At 42.2% G+C, this 15,610-nt stretch overlaps 1 non-coding gene across 1 annotated transcript; it reads left to right on the top strand.

The window, feature by feature from the left end:
• The first annotated feature begins 7,704 nt into the window (after positions 1-7,704).
• Positions 7,705-7,811, top strand: LOC134284337 (U6 spliceosomal RNA). Its single transcript, XR_009995769.1, has one exon. It is a non-coding gene; the product is annotated as a U6 spliceosomal RNA (small nuclear RNA).
• The last annotated feature ends 7,799 nt before the right edge of the window (positions 7,812-15,610 follow it).

Raw genomic sequence — 15,610 nt, 5'->3', positions numbered from 1 at the left:
AGAGATACATCCACGAATTTTCTCAGGACTTCCTCTAGGAATTTAATTTCATCTTGAGATTCCTCCAGAAATTCTTCTAGAGATTTCTCCAGGAGTTCTTCTGGAGATCCCTCCAGGAATTTCTACATGATTTCTTTTTCAGAGATTCCTCAAAGAAATCCTCCAGGTTTTCCTCAATGCATTCTTTTAGAACTTCCTCCAAGCATTCCTCCAGAGATTCCTCTAAGAATTGCTTCCGGGATTCTTCTAAGAATTCCTACAGAAAATTATCCAAGAAATCTTCAAGGGATTCCTCTAAGGATTTTTTCCAGAGACTCCTACAGGAATTCATCCAAAGATTTCTGAAGAAATTACTTCAGGGTATCCTCCAAGAATTTCACTAGGGGTTCTCCTAGGCATTCTTCCAGGAAATTTTTCAGGCATTCTTCCCGAGATTCATCCTTGGATTCTTGCAGAGATTTCACCAGGAATTTTTTCAGCGATTCCTCTAGCAATTCAACCAGATATTCCTCCCGAAATTCCTCCAGGTATTCTCCAGGAGTTGTTCCAGGAGTGTCTCCTGGGATTGTTTCAGGAATTCTTCCTAGGATTCATTCAGAAATCCACGCAGGAATTCCTCCAGGATTTCATCCATGAATTTCTCCAGGGTCTCCTCTTCAGGAATTTCTTCAGGGATTCCTCCAGGGATTTTCCCGGGAATAATCAAGGAATTCCATCATAAGTTGTCAGTAATTCATCCAGGAATTTTTCTAGGAAATCCTTCAGGGATTCCTTAAATTTTCTCTAAAAATACCTTCTAAATTTTTTTCTGGAATTCCTCCAAGATTTCTTGTACATTTACCTACAGGCATGGATTCCTCTATGAATTTCGCTAAAAATCCTCCAGGAGCATCTTCAGGGAATTTTCCAGGGATTTCTCCACGAATTTCCCCAAGAATTCCCCCAAGGATTTCTTCCGAAATTCCTTCGAGCATTTCTCCAGGATTTTTTCCAGAAATTTCCGTAGAAATTTTTCATTGGATTTTTGTCAGAAATTTCTCCCAGAGTTCCTCTAGAGATTCCCCCAGAAATTCATCCAGTATTTGTTGCAATAATTTCTCCAAAAAATCTTTCAGGAATTTCTTCAAGGATTCCTGCAGAAATTCTCGAAGGAAAACCTCCAGAAATTCCTCCAGGTTTTAACCCAGGAATTTCTGCAGGAACTCCTCCAGAGAATTCTTCAGGAATTACCCCAAGAATTTCTTCAGGAATCCATTATTACTCAAGGAATTGATCCAGGAATTTCCCTTGCACATCCTTCAGAAATTATGTCAGCAATTTCTCCAGGAATTTTTCCTGAAAATCTCCTGGGAATTTTTTCAGAAGTTTTCCAGAAAATTCTCCAGGAATACCCTCAGGAATTTTTCAGGGATTCCTCCAGGCAGTTTTCCAGGAATTTCTCCTGATATTCCTTCATGAATTGCTGCAGGAATTCCTCCAGGGATTTCTCCACGAATTTCTCCAGAAATTTTTGCGAAGATTTCTCCGGGAAATCCTACAGAAGTTCCTCTAAGGATTCTTCCAGCAAATCGACTTCGGGTTTCTTCAGAAATTCTTGCAGGAAATTCTACAGAAATACCTTCAGTAATTTTTCAGGGATTCCTCCAGGTATTCCTTCAGGAATTTCTCTAGAGATTCCACCAGGGATTTCTTCACAAATTTTATCCACAAGGATTTATCCAGAGATTCCTTCAGGATTCCGCCAAGATTTTCTCGTGGGATTTTTTAAGAAATTGAAAAATAATATAAATCTCCCAGAATTCCTCTGGAGATTCCACTAGAAGCTCATCCAGTTATTCTTTCAAGAATTCCTCTAGAGATTCTTCCAGGAACTTCATCATGGAATCCTCCAGCAATTCCCAAAGGAATACCTCTAGGAATTCCTCCTGGCATTGCTCCAGGATTTTAAACAGGAATTTCTCCAGGAACTCCTCCAGGAATTCAAGCAGAAATTACTCCAGGACATCCTTCATAAATTTTGTTAGCAATGCCTCTAGAGATTCCTCCAGGCATTTCTCCAAGAATTTCTCCTGAGATTCCATCAGAATTTGCTTCAGGAATTCCTCCGAGATTTCTGCACGAATTTCTCCAGGGATTTTCCCATGGATTCCTCCAGGAAATCCTTCTAAAATTGCTCCAGGAAATCCTCCAGAAGTTCCTCCAAAGATTCTAAGGATTTCTTCAGAAATTCTTCCAGGAGGAGAAATTCTTGGAAAACCTTCAGGAATTTTTCAGGGATTCCCCCATGTATTTCTCCAGAGATTTCTCCACAAATTTCTTCAAGGATTCTCCAGGGATTCCTTCAGAGATTGCTTCGAGGATTTCTCCAGGAATTCCTCCAGAAACTCCGCTCCAGGAATTTCTCAAGGGGTTTTATTTTTCAGATATTGAAATAGAAATTTTCAAGAATGTCTCTGGAGATTCCTCTAGAAATTCATCCAGTAATTCTTGCAAGAATTCCTTCAGAGATTTCTCCAGCAATTATCACAGGAACACCTCTAGGAATTCCTCCAGGCAATTATCCAGGAATTCCTGCAGAAAATACCCCAGGAGTTCCTTCAGGAACTCCTCCAGGAAATTCTCCAGGAATTGCTCCTGGACATCCTTCAGAAACTATGTCAGCAAATCAGGAAACCTTTGAGGGATTTCTTCAGAGATTCTTCAGGAATACTTTTAGGATTTTCAAGGGATTCCTCCAGACATTCCTCCAGGAATTCATTAAGAGATTTATCCAGGAATTGCTTGAGGGGTTCCTGCAGGTAATTCTCCTCGAATTTCTTCAGGGATATTCCCAGAGATTCCTTCCGGGGATCCTCCAGAAATTCCTCCGAAGGTTCTTCCAGGAAATCCTCCTGGAATTTCTCAAGGGATTTTTTCAGAAATTTCTTCAGCAATTCCTCCCAGAATTCCTCTGGAGATTTCTCCAGTATTTTTTCCAGGGATTGCTTCAAGAATTCATCCAAGAAGTTTCTCCAGGAAATTCTTTATGATTTCTTGTTGGATCTCATCCAATAATTCTTCCAGGAATTACATCATGAATTTGTTCAGAAGTTTCTCCAGGCATTTCTCCAGGATTCTCTCAGAGATTTTTCCAGGAATTGATTCAGGGATTCCTCCTGGAATTCCTTCAGAGATTTCTCCAAGAACTCCTCCAAGATTTTTTTTTAAATTTCTCTAAGATTTCCTCTGGGAATTCCTCAAGAGATTTATTCTGATTTTTTTTCTATGGATTCCTCCTAGGAATTCTCCAGAAATTTATCTAGAATTTCATCAAGGTTTTCCTCATGAGATCTCTTCAGATATTTCTCTAGGTATTCGTCCCATAATTTATACACAGGAATTCCTCCAGGTATACTTTCAGAAATTCTGCCAGGGATTCCTCCGGGAATTTCTCCGGGAATTCCTCCAGGGATTCTATAGGGCTTCCTCCAGGCATTATTGTAAGAATCGCTCCAGGGATTTATCCAGGAAGTCTTCCAGGGACCGCTCCGGGAATTCATCGAATTATTTCTTCAAAAATTCCTCTCAGGTTCTCTTCAAAAATTCATTCAAGAGTTCCTTCAGAAATTTTAGAAATCCTTCAATTATCTTTTCAGAGATGCACCCAAAAACTTCTCCAGGTTTACCTGAAGATTTGGTTTTGATTATTTCAAGAATTTCTGAGGAATTCCTTCAGCGAATAGTATTGGAAGATAATTAAAAGGACTCATGCAGGAACCAGGAAATTCTAGTCCTAAAAATCCTTATTCTTCCAGAAATTGCTCACCGCTACCAGCACCACCTTGAATCATGTAGATCAGGCGAGTTTTTTTAACGTATTGTTTAAAATACAACTGCGTGATGCTGAAGGGCTAAATAATGCTTTTAAAATATAATGTTATTATATTCAATTTCATCGTATTGTGTATAGATATAGAAGCTAGTAGGCACAAATTTGCTAAGAGTGCTCCCCCCCTGACCGAAAAGCTGGCTACGCCCTACCTCGGATTTTACTACATAGAATGTCAGAATTTTGGCTAAATAGTATAAATAGAAAGTTTGAAAATATTCCATCGGGCAAATTTTGATTTAGCTGAGTTTTTGGCTGTTTTTCATACTAAAATTCAACAAATGCTGTTTCAGCCCAAAATACGTCCCATACAAAATGTATGGAAAAAATTTCGCCGACGAAATATATTCTAGTCTTCCGATTATGAATGTATAGCACAAAATACTAATCATTTTCGAAGAAAAATACGAGGTACATGAATGTTCGTTAATGATCAAGATTTTGACACCATGACCCCCAGTTAATCGACCATTTTATGTAGAATGGTCAGTGTTGCCATCTCAAGTCACAATTTCGATAAGTGTCGGTATATGATAGCCCTTAGTCGATACTCATTACTCAAACTTTGCTGAACACATGAAGAAGGTAAACAACCACCTAGTATTCGTATTTTAACGGAAGAATATAGAAACTATGATTTTTCACATCCAATTTAGTTTACGCCCCCTTATAGTGAACGTAAAATAAGGTCGGAGTGTAATTGTTGGCATTATTTTTAAGACCTGCCGCGCTGATAGTGATCGATCGGCAAGATCATAAAGTTAGAGCAGCTCTACCGCTGTGTCTGTTTTTGAACTGAACGATTGTTGGGACCAGTTTGAAACGGTGGAAAATGAATCATTCGTATCAATGCCAAATCCAGAAATCTCGGATACTTTTTCAAATCGACGTATAATACGTCGTTTTGAATAAGTATCCAAGAAATGTAAATTTGCATTTTTTGTTTTAAAATTGGTGAGGTTGTTCCTTTTAAATTTACTACTATTAATATTTGTTTCTATATAACGTATTATGCACTTAATTTTTTAAACAGAGCATAACCAATTCTGTGAAAGGAGGGTAACCAGAGCTATCAATCGATATATTATAGGGCCATCCTCTAATGCGATGGCTGTTTTGCTAGATCAAATTTGTAACCGTCGGTTCCAAATTCTACTTGTAGCTCCACCACAAGATCAATTTTCCATCAAATTTTCCTTAAATTCCTTTTCCCGTTTATTATCCCAAAATATTCCTGCCATAATAACACGCCCTTTGCAGATGTTTCTCCCACTAACACTATCAGGGAGCAATGGCTGCACTCAGCGGCTTGATGAGTGTCAGAGCGTTTCTCCTCTTTCATGTTCCACACTGTTTTGGTGACAACCTACTCGTATAACAGTTTGAGCTGTCAGGCCAAAACATAACTGGGTCAATCGTTGTTCACTCACAGATGGAGCCAGCAAAAATAGGGAGCTTGTTCATATTTCCGGCATTAAAGGTGCATACAATGTAACTTTATGTTATTTGTATGGAAAATGTAAAAGGTATGTTTGACTCGTCTATAAAAAGCTCAGAGCTTCCTCTCGGAGTTTCTTTTCCGATCGTGATATTCAAACAGAGTTGTAGTGCGCGCGTGTGTAGATTGTAGAGTTAGTATGTTAATTGTTAATTTTTGTATATGGTGAAAGTTTTATTATTCAGTGTTGTTTCTTTTGTCTTAGGTCGAAATAATTGTTAGTAACGATTAGTGCAAATGTTATTTGGTTAAAATCATGCAAATATTAGTACGGTTAGTGACAAAAATTGTTAGAATGAACTTAAAAGTAATTAGTTATTTCCTACAGTTACTATTATGCTAAAAGCTAAAAACGAACAAACAGCACAACAAAGAGTTGAAGTGTGTGTGAAGAAACTATAGAAAAAGGTAAATTCTTAAGTTTATTGTTATAGAGTACGGCAATTTATAGGGCTTTGCAAAGTGACGTCATGAGGTGCTAATAAGTGTGGTTAGGTCCGTCAATTGGGCCTTTTTCTCCGTATTTTTATTTTACCGCCGACAGAAGATCCCCGGGAACCACCTTTCCGGACGTGCGTGCCAATCAACGATCGGAAAACGGGGTTTCGTGTCAAGAAACTGCGTCCCGTCGCGAGGTGATGTCCCATTCCACCAACGACCATCTGTATTCGCCAGCGCACCGATAGGAGTCGCCATTACCATCCATCGGTCCCGCCAGCATTTGCCGCCATCGCTATCCGCCGGCACCCCCGGCGTTTCCCGTGACCAACACCGTCATGGCCGCCAGTGAATTCGAACAACCACCGAGCATCGACCCCTGAAGATCCGGATCTCGAAAGTACCGCAAGTAGCCCTATTATGTGACGTCACCATAGAATAAATAATTGTAATATGTAAATTGCCTCAGTGTCAGCCAATTCATTCGGAACGCAGCCCTGGATAATGACTTTTTCACTATTTTGTATTTTCCGCCTTGTTCCGGACTCATAACGGAGTCTTCAAGCCTCGCTGTTTCTATGATCCGTCGGAATACATTTGTTTAGACGAGTTGTCCCCCCTTTATTGTCTGTGTTTGTATGACCGTTCATCACTGTTTGATACTGTGCTCTATTTGTGAGAATATTATACCGTAGTTCCTGTTAGTGAAGTGTCCCCAAACGAGTGAGGAAACTGAGGGTTCAAGCCATCCTATAAAACGACCCTGAGAATCCCTTAATCCCCCAATCCCTGAGTTAGAGAGTTACAAAATGGCGCCCTATTTTTATTATTCAGTGTTGTTTCTTTTGTCTTAGGTCGAAATAATTGTTAGTAACGATTAGTGCAAATGTTATTTGGTTAAAATCATGCAAATATTAGTACGGTTAGTGACAAAAATTGTTAGAATGAACTTAAAAGTAATTAGTTATTTCCTACAGTTACTATTATGCTAAAAGCTAAAAACGAACAAACAGCACAACAAAGAGTTGAAGTGTGTGTGAAGAAACTATAGAAAAAGGTAAATTCTTAAGTTTATTGTTATAGAGTACGGCAATTTATAGGGCTTTGCAAAGTGACGTCATGAGGTGCTAATAAGTGTGGTTAGGTCCGTCAATTGGGCCTTTTTCTCCGTATTTTTATTTTACCGCCGACAGAAGATCCCCGGGAACCACCTTTCCGGACGTGCGTGCCAATCAACGATCGGAAAACGGGGTTTCGTGTCAAGAAACTGCGTCCCGTCGCGAGGTGATGTCCCATTCCACCAACGACCATCTGTATTCGCCAGCGCACCGATAGGAGTCGCCATTACCATCCATCGGTCCCGCCAGCATTTGCCGCCATCGCTATCCGCCGGCACCCCCGGCGTTTCCCGTGACCAACACCGTCATGGCCGCCGGTGAATTCGAACAACCACCGAGCATCGACCCCTGAAGATCCGGATCTCGAAAGTACCGCAAGTAGCCCTATTATGTGACGTCACCATAGAATAAATAATTGTAATATGTAAATTGCCTCAGTGTCAGCCAATTCATTCGGAACGCAGCCCTGGATAATGACTTTTTCACTATTTTGTGTTTTCCGCCTTGTTCCGGACTCATAACGGAGTCTTCAAGCCTCGCTGTTTCTATGATCCGTCGGAATACATTTGTTTAGACGAGTTGTCCCCCCCTTTATTGTCTGTGTTTGTATGACCGTTCATCACTGTTTGATACTGTGCTCTATTTGTGAGAATATTATACCGTAGTTCCTGTTAGTGAAGTGTCCCCAAACGAGTGAGGAAACTGAGGGTTCAAGCCATCCTATAAAACGACCCTGAGAATCCCTAAATCCCCCAATCCCTGAGTTAGAGAGTTACAAAAACGTCTTTGCTTCGGCAAGACATATACTAAAATTGGAACGATACAGAGAAGATTAGCATGGCCCCTGCGCAAGGATGACACGCAAAATCGTGAAAAAAGATACCCCATCGACCCTCCTAAAAAAATTAAAGAAATTTCATTTTTTTTTTCAATTTGATAACCTAATTTATGTTTTCGCACTTTATTTATGCTTTGATTAAGCCCTTTTGAAAAACTCTTTTACCTTCATCGCTCACGCGATGGAGAAAAGACACTCATTTGGTAACTCAATACAATGATAGAAACTGTCAAATCGTCAACTTGCTAATGTTTACGTTCGACCTCCGACGACGATCCGCGGAATCGCGACGAAAGTTTTCTCGGTTTCCCGGCGGCTAACGGAACAAAATTGTGTCCGGCGGTGTGAAGTTCCCGAACTGTGCACGGATCATCGATTCGCCTGCATTTTTCGGTTGTCTTCCACTGGTCTGTTGGGGAATCGGCCTGGGAGAACTTCACCCTGCTGAGGCAATTATGCCGTTTACCAGGTAAGAGAAATTATTTGTAAACAAAAGTGTCGACTAATAGTAATACTTTTTTTTTCTTTTAAATAGGATTTTCAACATAGCGCGTTTATTGATGCCCGGACAACGGAATGGTAAGTAGTTAATCAATTAAATCGACTGAATTGAAGAAAAATCAATCAGTTTCTGTTTTCAGAATGAAAATGTGAATCGACCGCGAAGGTTCCTGCGAGTGGGATGACCGGTTCGCCAGTTGAAAACTGGTCCCGCTCGAGGAAGTTATGGACCGCAGAAACAACAGCGCCATCTCGGAGGGAGATTGGGCTGCGTCCGCTATCAATGGGAGGACCATTGTGTACATTCCGGATGAATGATTACCGGAGCAGAATACGTCGAGAAAGTGATTAAATTTCGATTTTTTTTCAGATTTGTACGGGCCGAACATATCCGAATCCCACTATTGTTGGCTACGCTTTCTTTGGGTTTTGCAGTAGGGACATGATACCGTATCCACGTTATGGAAACCGCAATTTTGGCAGTATTTATGCCTCGGCCTGTCGCAGAATCGAGCGTGATGGCCATCTAAGCGACAGTTGAAGCAACAACCGTCCTTCGGGGGTTTGTAGTGGGCCAGCAGGATTTTCATACCTGTGGAGACATCGGAATCTGCCGCGGCGGAATCGGAATCGTACTGTGACGCGTTAGATGATCGGTTTACGACGTTCGATTTCGTTTTCGAGTGTATTTCGTTTACCTGCGACGGTTTTCCGCGAGATTTTGAATCGTTCGACGCGATTTGTGATTGGTGTTTGAACCAATACGTAGCATCTAATTTTCGACCGAATTTCTTCAAATCGACGAGATTATCGATGTCTGCCGAGACCGCGTGACCTTTATAGTCGCTCCGCAAGTTCCGGAACACGATTTCGAACTTCTTACTCTCCGTCAACGGCTTTGTCAGCGAGTTGAACAATTTCTGAAGTTCAAGGAAAAACTCCTGGAAACCTTCGCGAGGACCTTGCTTTCGAGAAATCGCGCGCGTCTCAAACGTGTGGTCATGATCAGGGCTGAGGAATTCGCGTTTCAGTTCCTGGACCAATTCACGCCATGACGAAAACTCTGCTATTTTCATATTTTGTCTGTGAAGTCAATGTCCAGTTTTCCTGTTTCAGGATAGCCCTTAAATCAGTGTGTAGGTGTGAAAGTTCAAGTCATCCTATAAAACGACCCTGAGAATCCCTAAATCCCCCAATCCCTGAGCTAGAGAGTTACAAAATGGCACCCTATTTTTGCTGGCTCCATCTGTGAGTGAACAACGATTGACCCAGTTATGTTTTGGCCTGACAGCTCAAACTGTTATACGAGTAGGTTGTCACCAAAACAGTGTGGAACATGAAAGAGGAGAAACGCTCTGACACTCATCAAGCCGCTGAGTGCAGCCATTGCTCCCTGATAGTGTTAGTGGGAGAAACATCTGCAAAGGGCGTGTTATTATGGCAGGAATATTTTGGGATAATAAACGGGAAAAGGAATTTAAGGAAAATTTGATGGAAAATTGATCTTGTGGTGGAGCTACAAGTAGAATTTGGAACCGACGGTTACAAATTTAATTAGGTGGACAACTCAATACTGGTGGGGTAAGTTACAATGAATGGAATACCTTTATCATGCATTATCATTACCATCATCATCATCATCATCAGCTTATCATTACAATATTTGCTCACGATTTTGACATTGTATTGCATTCATAATATAATGCCTACATTAGGATACCTCAACAGTTTATAACGGGGATGTAGCTCAGATGGTAGAGCGCTCGCTTAGCATGTGAGAGGTACGGGGATCGATGCCCCGCATCTCCAAAATTCTTTTATATTTGATTGCCAAATCTACTTTTATCAGAGCATTCCGTATTATTCAAGCGCATATTAATACTCAGGGACGTAACGTAACACATTTCAAGTACAAGGTCTATAGACGCTGCAGAGCAGCGTCCTTCGTTTATGACGTCAACATTCCTCAAACCTTCCCTCGAATCGCTCTTATTCCTCCCGAACAAACGCTGCTGCAACAGCAATGCAATCCATGTTTTAATGGATATTTTTTTTATTGATCACCATCATCATCATCCTCAGGTTGTCCCGTGCGCGCGCGCTGGCTGCTGACTTGGCAAGCCCGGGAAGAAACACGAGCCGGTAGTCATGCAGTCAGTCAGCGTTTCAGCTGCCGCCGCTGGATCAGGTCACCGCACTTGGCACCTTGAAGGCAGCAAAACAGGCTTGCGAACGACGCACAGAGTCGTTCAGTAAGTAGTCGGTTCAGTTCGCGCGCGCCACCAAAGTATAATTTTTCGCGATCGAATCGAACGCACTCTGATCGCGACCGGACCGGCGGCAACGCTGCAGTTGTGTATGCGTGCGCGCGCGTAGCTGCCAGCGTGTATGAGTGCATAATTTTCGTACTACCCTACCTTCATATTATTGTGGAAACGAGAAGTGTGGCTTGATTTCGGGCTGTGTTCTTTTCCAGGTTGTTGTGGGGCATTTGGATGCAATTTTGCGAACGGTGACCGCAAGCCACGTCCACAAGAACCAGGGTGATTAATTGTCCCTTGTGTCGTGCGCGCGCGCACTCACGTTCCCAACGAGACACATCTCGATGGGTGGACGGGCACGGGACATGTTGGTTACTCAGTTGGCACTCGATTGGGACATTTGGTAAAACAGAAATAACATCAACTTGAACTTCCAAACCAAAAATCACGCCGTTTGAAAAAGGGACTCTTCCCAACATAATCAGTAATATTACGCCACAATACCCGGTTTGCGGCTGTTGATATCCATCCTAGGCCTAGGTCACGCTTTATCCTTGCCAGATCACGTTCCACACTGTCCGCTCATCTTACCCGTTGTACTTCACGCCTTCTTGTACCAACCGATTTTGTCTGGCATCTTTGTCACATACCCTGCCCACCGTATCCTTCCGGCTTCGATCACCTTCTGATTGCTGGTCTCGCCGCAGAGTGGAGCTCCTGAACACCGCCAAAGATCGTCCTTAGCACGCGTCGCTCGAAAATTCCGGGTGCTTGCAGGTCCTCCTCGCACATTGTCCATGTCTCGTGTTCATAGAGGACCACCGGTCTTATTGACATGTTGTACATGGTGGATTTTGTGCGTGGGTAAATCTTTTTAGACCGCACCTCCCGTAGTAGGCACGACTTCCACTGGTAGTTCGTCTTTGTATTTCACGACTCACATTGTTGTTAGCCGTCGTCAGTAAGGATCCGAGGTAGCGGAATTCCTCCATCATCTCGAATACATCCTCGTCTATCGTAACGTTAGTATTTAGACGTATCCAGTCGTGTTCCGTTCCGCCTACCAGCACAGCATATACTTTGTTCTTCACCACCAGTCCGACCTTTGCTGCTTCGTGTTTCACACGCTCTGCCACCGTTACAAATGTTCTTGCGATAATGTATATGTCGTCCGCGAAGCACACGCATTGATAGGATTTTGTGAAAATCTTATTTTACCGCAAAATGCGACATAAATAAGGGGTCATGCTCAAATTACGTAACGCTTTAAGGGGGGACGGGGGAGGTTTCAGTTTTGTGTACGACCCTTACAAGTTTTTTGAGAATTCATACAAAAAGTGTGACATATTGAAAATGGTCGATTTTTGTGTTACATAATTTGTATATCACCCCTAAACGCTGGTGACCATCACCTTAAGGGCGTTCCGACAGGTTTCGTTGGCGTTTCAATGGGATTCCGGAAATTTCTGGGACGTTTCAAGGGGCGTTAAGGGTGATTCAGAAGAGGGAGGTCTCAGGAGCTTTAAAGGGACGTTTCAGGGCATTTCAGAAAGTTTGAGGGGGTTTCAGGAAGGATTTAATGCGGTTTTCAGGAACGTTTCGAGAGATTTCTGGAGCCTTTTAAAGACGTTACAACGCGTGTCAGGGGCATTTCAATTGGCTTATTTGGGGATTTCAAAGGCATTTCAATGGGATTATGGAGATTTTAGCAGCAATTCGAGGCATTTCAGAAGGGCATGTTCAGCGAGCCTTTCTGGGTCATATTTACACCAACACTGGGTTAAATGTGTTCCAAGGGGTGTTTCAAGGGGTTTCAGGGGCATTTCGAATGGATTATGAAGGCTTCAAGGGCGTTTCAAGGCATTTCAGGAGCGTTTCAAGGAGTTTCAAGGGTTTGTACAGAGGAGTATCGGGAGCCTACTGAGGTCGAGGGCCCATATAGCCGAGGCGGTAAACGCACGGGTATTTAGCATGACCATGCTGAGGGTGACGGGTTCGATTCCCAGTCGGTCCAGGATCTTTTCGTAAAGGAAACTTCCTTGACTTCCTTGGGCATAGAGTATCTTCGTGCCTGCCACCATAGGCGAAACTACCGGGGGTGCCGGGGTTGCCAGGCACCCCCTAGAATTTGAATGCATCGCTGTGCGATATGGGGCGATGAATGATGAAAGGATGAACTAATGAATTTTTGTTTGTAGTGCACCCCCTGGCAAAAAATCGTAATTTCGCCCATGCCTGCCACACGATATACGCATGCAAAATGGTCATTGGCAGAGGAAGCTCTCAGTTAATAACTGTGGAAGTGCTCATAGAACACTAAGCTGAGAAGCAGGCTTTGTCCCAATGAGGACGTTACGCCAAGAAGAGAGAGAGAGTGAGGTCGATACAAAGCGTTTCAGAGGGTTTCAGGGAGTCTCTTTCATTGGCGTTTAGGGATATTTCAAAGGGATAACGGGGATTCCAGGAGCGTTTCAATAATAAGAAGCACCCCACAGACCCCCTGAAACCCTGTCAAACCTCCTTAATCTTCTTGAGAACCCCTGAAGCGCCCCTGAGACTCCCTTAAATGCTCCCTGAAATGATACCCTAAAGCATCCTTGAGATACTCTGGAACCCTTCTGATGCTCCATGAGCTCCCTGAAATGCTAATCAGACCCTAAAGCACCCCTGAGACTTCTTGGAACCCCTTGAAATCCTCCGGGACTCACTGAAACGCCCCTGGAGCCCCCAGAAACGCCTTAAGTACCCCAGGGACACCTTGGAACACCTCTGAAACACCCCTGAGACCCAGTGAAAGGCCGCGAGCTCCATGTTACCCCTCAGAAACGGTCCTGGGACCCCTTGATACACTATGAGCCCCCTGAGTGTCCATGAGACCCTCTAAAACGCTCGTGAGACCCTCTGAATTGCCTGGCATTCTCTGAAGCATCCCTCACACCCGCTTGAACCCCCTGGGCTCCACTGAAACACCTTTGGGAAAGCGCTTCTGAGACCTCATAGAGCCCCTGAAACCCCTTGGGGACCCTTAAAACGCCCCTGAAAACCTCTAAAGCGTCTCAAAGACCCCTGAAACGCTCAGGGACCCCCTCTGAAGCGCCCCTCATATTCCTCCAAAGCACCCTTCAGAATGCTCCTGAAACATTATGGCTGCCCCTTGAGACACCCTTGAGGCCATTTAACTATTTGATGCCGAAATTTTTCCAAGCGTTATTATAGAGTTTTTTCTACGTTTTTCTGTAACTTTGATGCTCAACCAAACTGTTCTTGAGTTTGGACCTTAAAGTCTACGGGTGTAACGGTAACTTTCTTTCATTATACAAAGCTACGATTTGTAATCTATCATGTCTAGTAAGTCTACGGAAAGTTCAATAGACAGTATCAGATCAGTCGGGATATCCTAGGTCATCCAAACTATTCTTGAGTTAACTTCTTGCACTATACAAAGCTATGATTTATAATCTATCATGTCCAGCAAATCTTCAGAAAGTTCAATAGATAGTATCAGATCAGTTGGGATATTCTAGGTCATCCAAACTGTTCTTGAGTTTAGATCCTAAAATCTACGGGTGTAACGGTAACTTCTTGCATTATGCAAAGCTACGATTTGTAATCTATCATGTCTAGTAAGTCTTCTGATAGTTCAATACACAATATCAAATTAGTCGGAATATCCTAGGTCATCCAAACTGTTCTTAAGTTCAGATCCCAAAGTCTACGAGTGTAACGGTAACTTCTTTCATCATACAAAGCAACGATTTGTAATCTATTATGTCCAGTGAGTCTTCTGAAAGTTCAATAGATAGCATCAGATCAGTCGGGATATCCTAGGTCATCCAAACTGTTCTCGAGTTTAGATCCTCAAGCGCTACGGGTGTAACGGTAACTTCGTTCATCATACAAAGCAACGATTTGTAATCTATTATGTCCAGTGAGTCATCTGAAAGAACAATAGACAGTTTCAGATCAGTCGGGATATTCTAGGTCATTCAAACTGTTCTTGAGTTCAGATCCTAAAATCTACGGGTGTAACGTTAACTTCTTGTAATATGCAAAGCTACGATTTGTAATCTATCATGTCCAGTGAGTCTTCTGAAAGTTCAATAAACAGTATCTGATCTATGGAGATATCCTAGGTCTTCCAAACTGTTCTTGAGTTCAGATCCTAAAATCTACGAGTATAACGGTAACTTCGTTCATTATACAAAGCTACAATTTGTAATCTATCATGTCCATTGAGTCTTCTGAAAGTTCAATAGACAGCATCACAGCCCATTAGAGTGGGTCAACGTTGTATGGAGAATCTTTAAATTTGATCGCATCAATCCGGAACAAAGCTTTTTCAATCTGTATTGGCGGCAATATTCCGCATATTCCGCATCGCGATTGAAATTTGTATGGAAATTAGTATGGGAAAACGTACTTTTTGCATTTTATTCATAAGTTGAATTCTTTTGTCTAATACCATGCAACTAATTACGTTAAAGTATAGCCTAAGATATCCCGAAAAACTTTGCCGAAGACCGCAAAGTGATCCGACGCTTGTGAAACAAGTTATCTGCTTGGTAGCTTAGGCCAAAAATTAAGATTTTAATATTGATGTTATTCCTTCACATGTTAAATGTTAAGCACCACCGGGCAATCTGTACGTTATAACTTTTTTAACAAATGTCGGATCACTGTTCGGTCTTTGGCAAAGTTTTTCGGCATATCCTAGGCTATACTTTAACGTCATTATAGTTAGATCGTTCTAGACGAAAAATTTCAATTTATGAGAAAAATGCAAAAAAGCACGTTTTTCCATATTAAATTCCATACAAATTCCATACAAAATTCGCAATGCGGAATACGGGGAAGCAACCAATCGCTCCCAAATTTTGCACAGTTACTTTGGGCGCTAAAATGAATCGAAAAAGCTTTGTTCCAAAAAATCGACTTTGTTGACCCAGTCTTCAGATCATACGGGATATCCTAGGTCATCCAAACTGTTCTTGCGTTTAGATCCTCAAGCGCTGCGACTGTAACGGTAATTTATTTCATTATACAAAGCTACGATTTGTAATCTATTATGTCCAGTGAGTCTTTTGAAAG

Source organism: Aedes albopictus, chromosome 3 (genome assembly GCF_035046485.1).
Source record: "Aedes albopictus strain Foshan chromosome 3, AalbF5, whole genome shotgun sequence".
Lineage (NCBI taxonomy): Eukaryota > Metazoa > Arthropoda > Insecta > Diptera > Culicidae > Aedes > Aedes albopictus.
The sequence above is the reverse complement of the archived record's forward strand: the minus strand, read 5'-3'. Positions and strand labels throughout refer to the sequence as shown.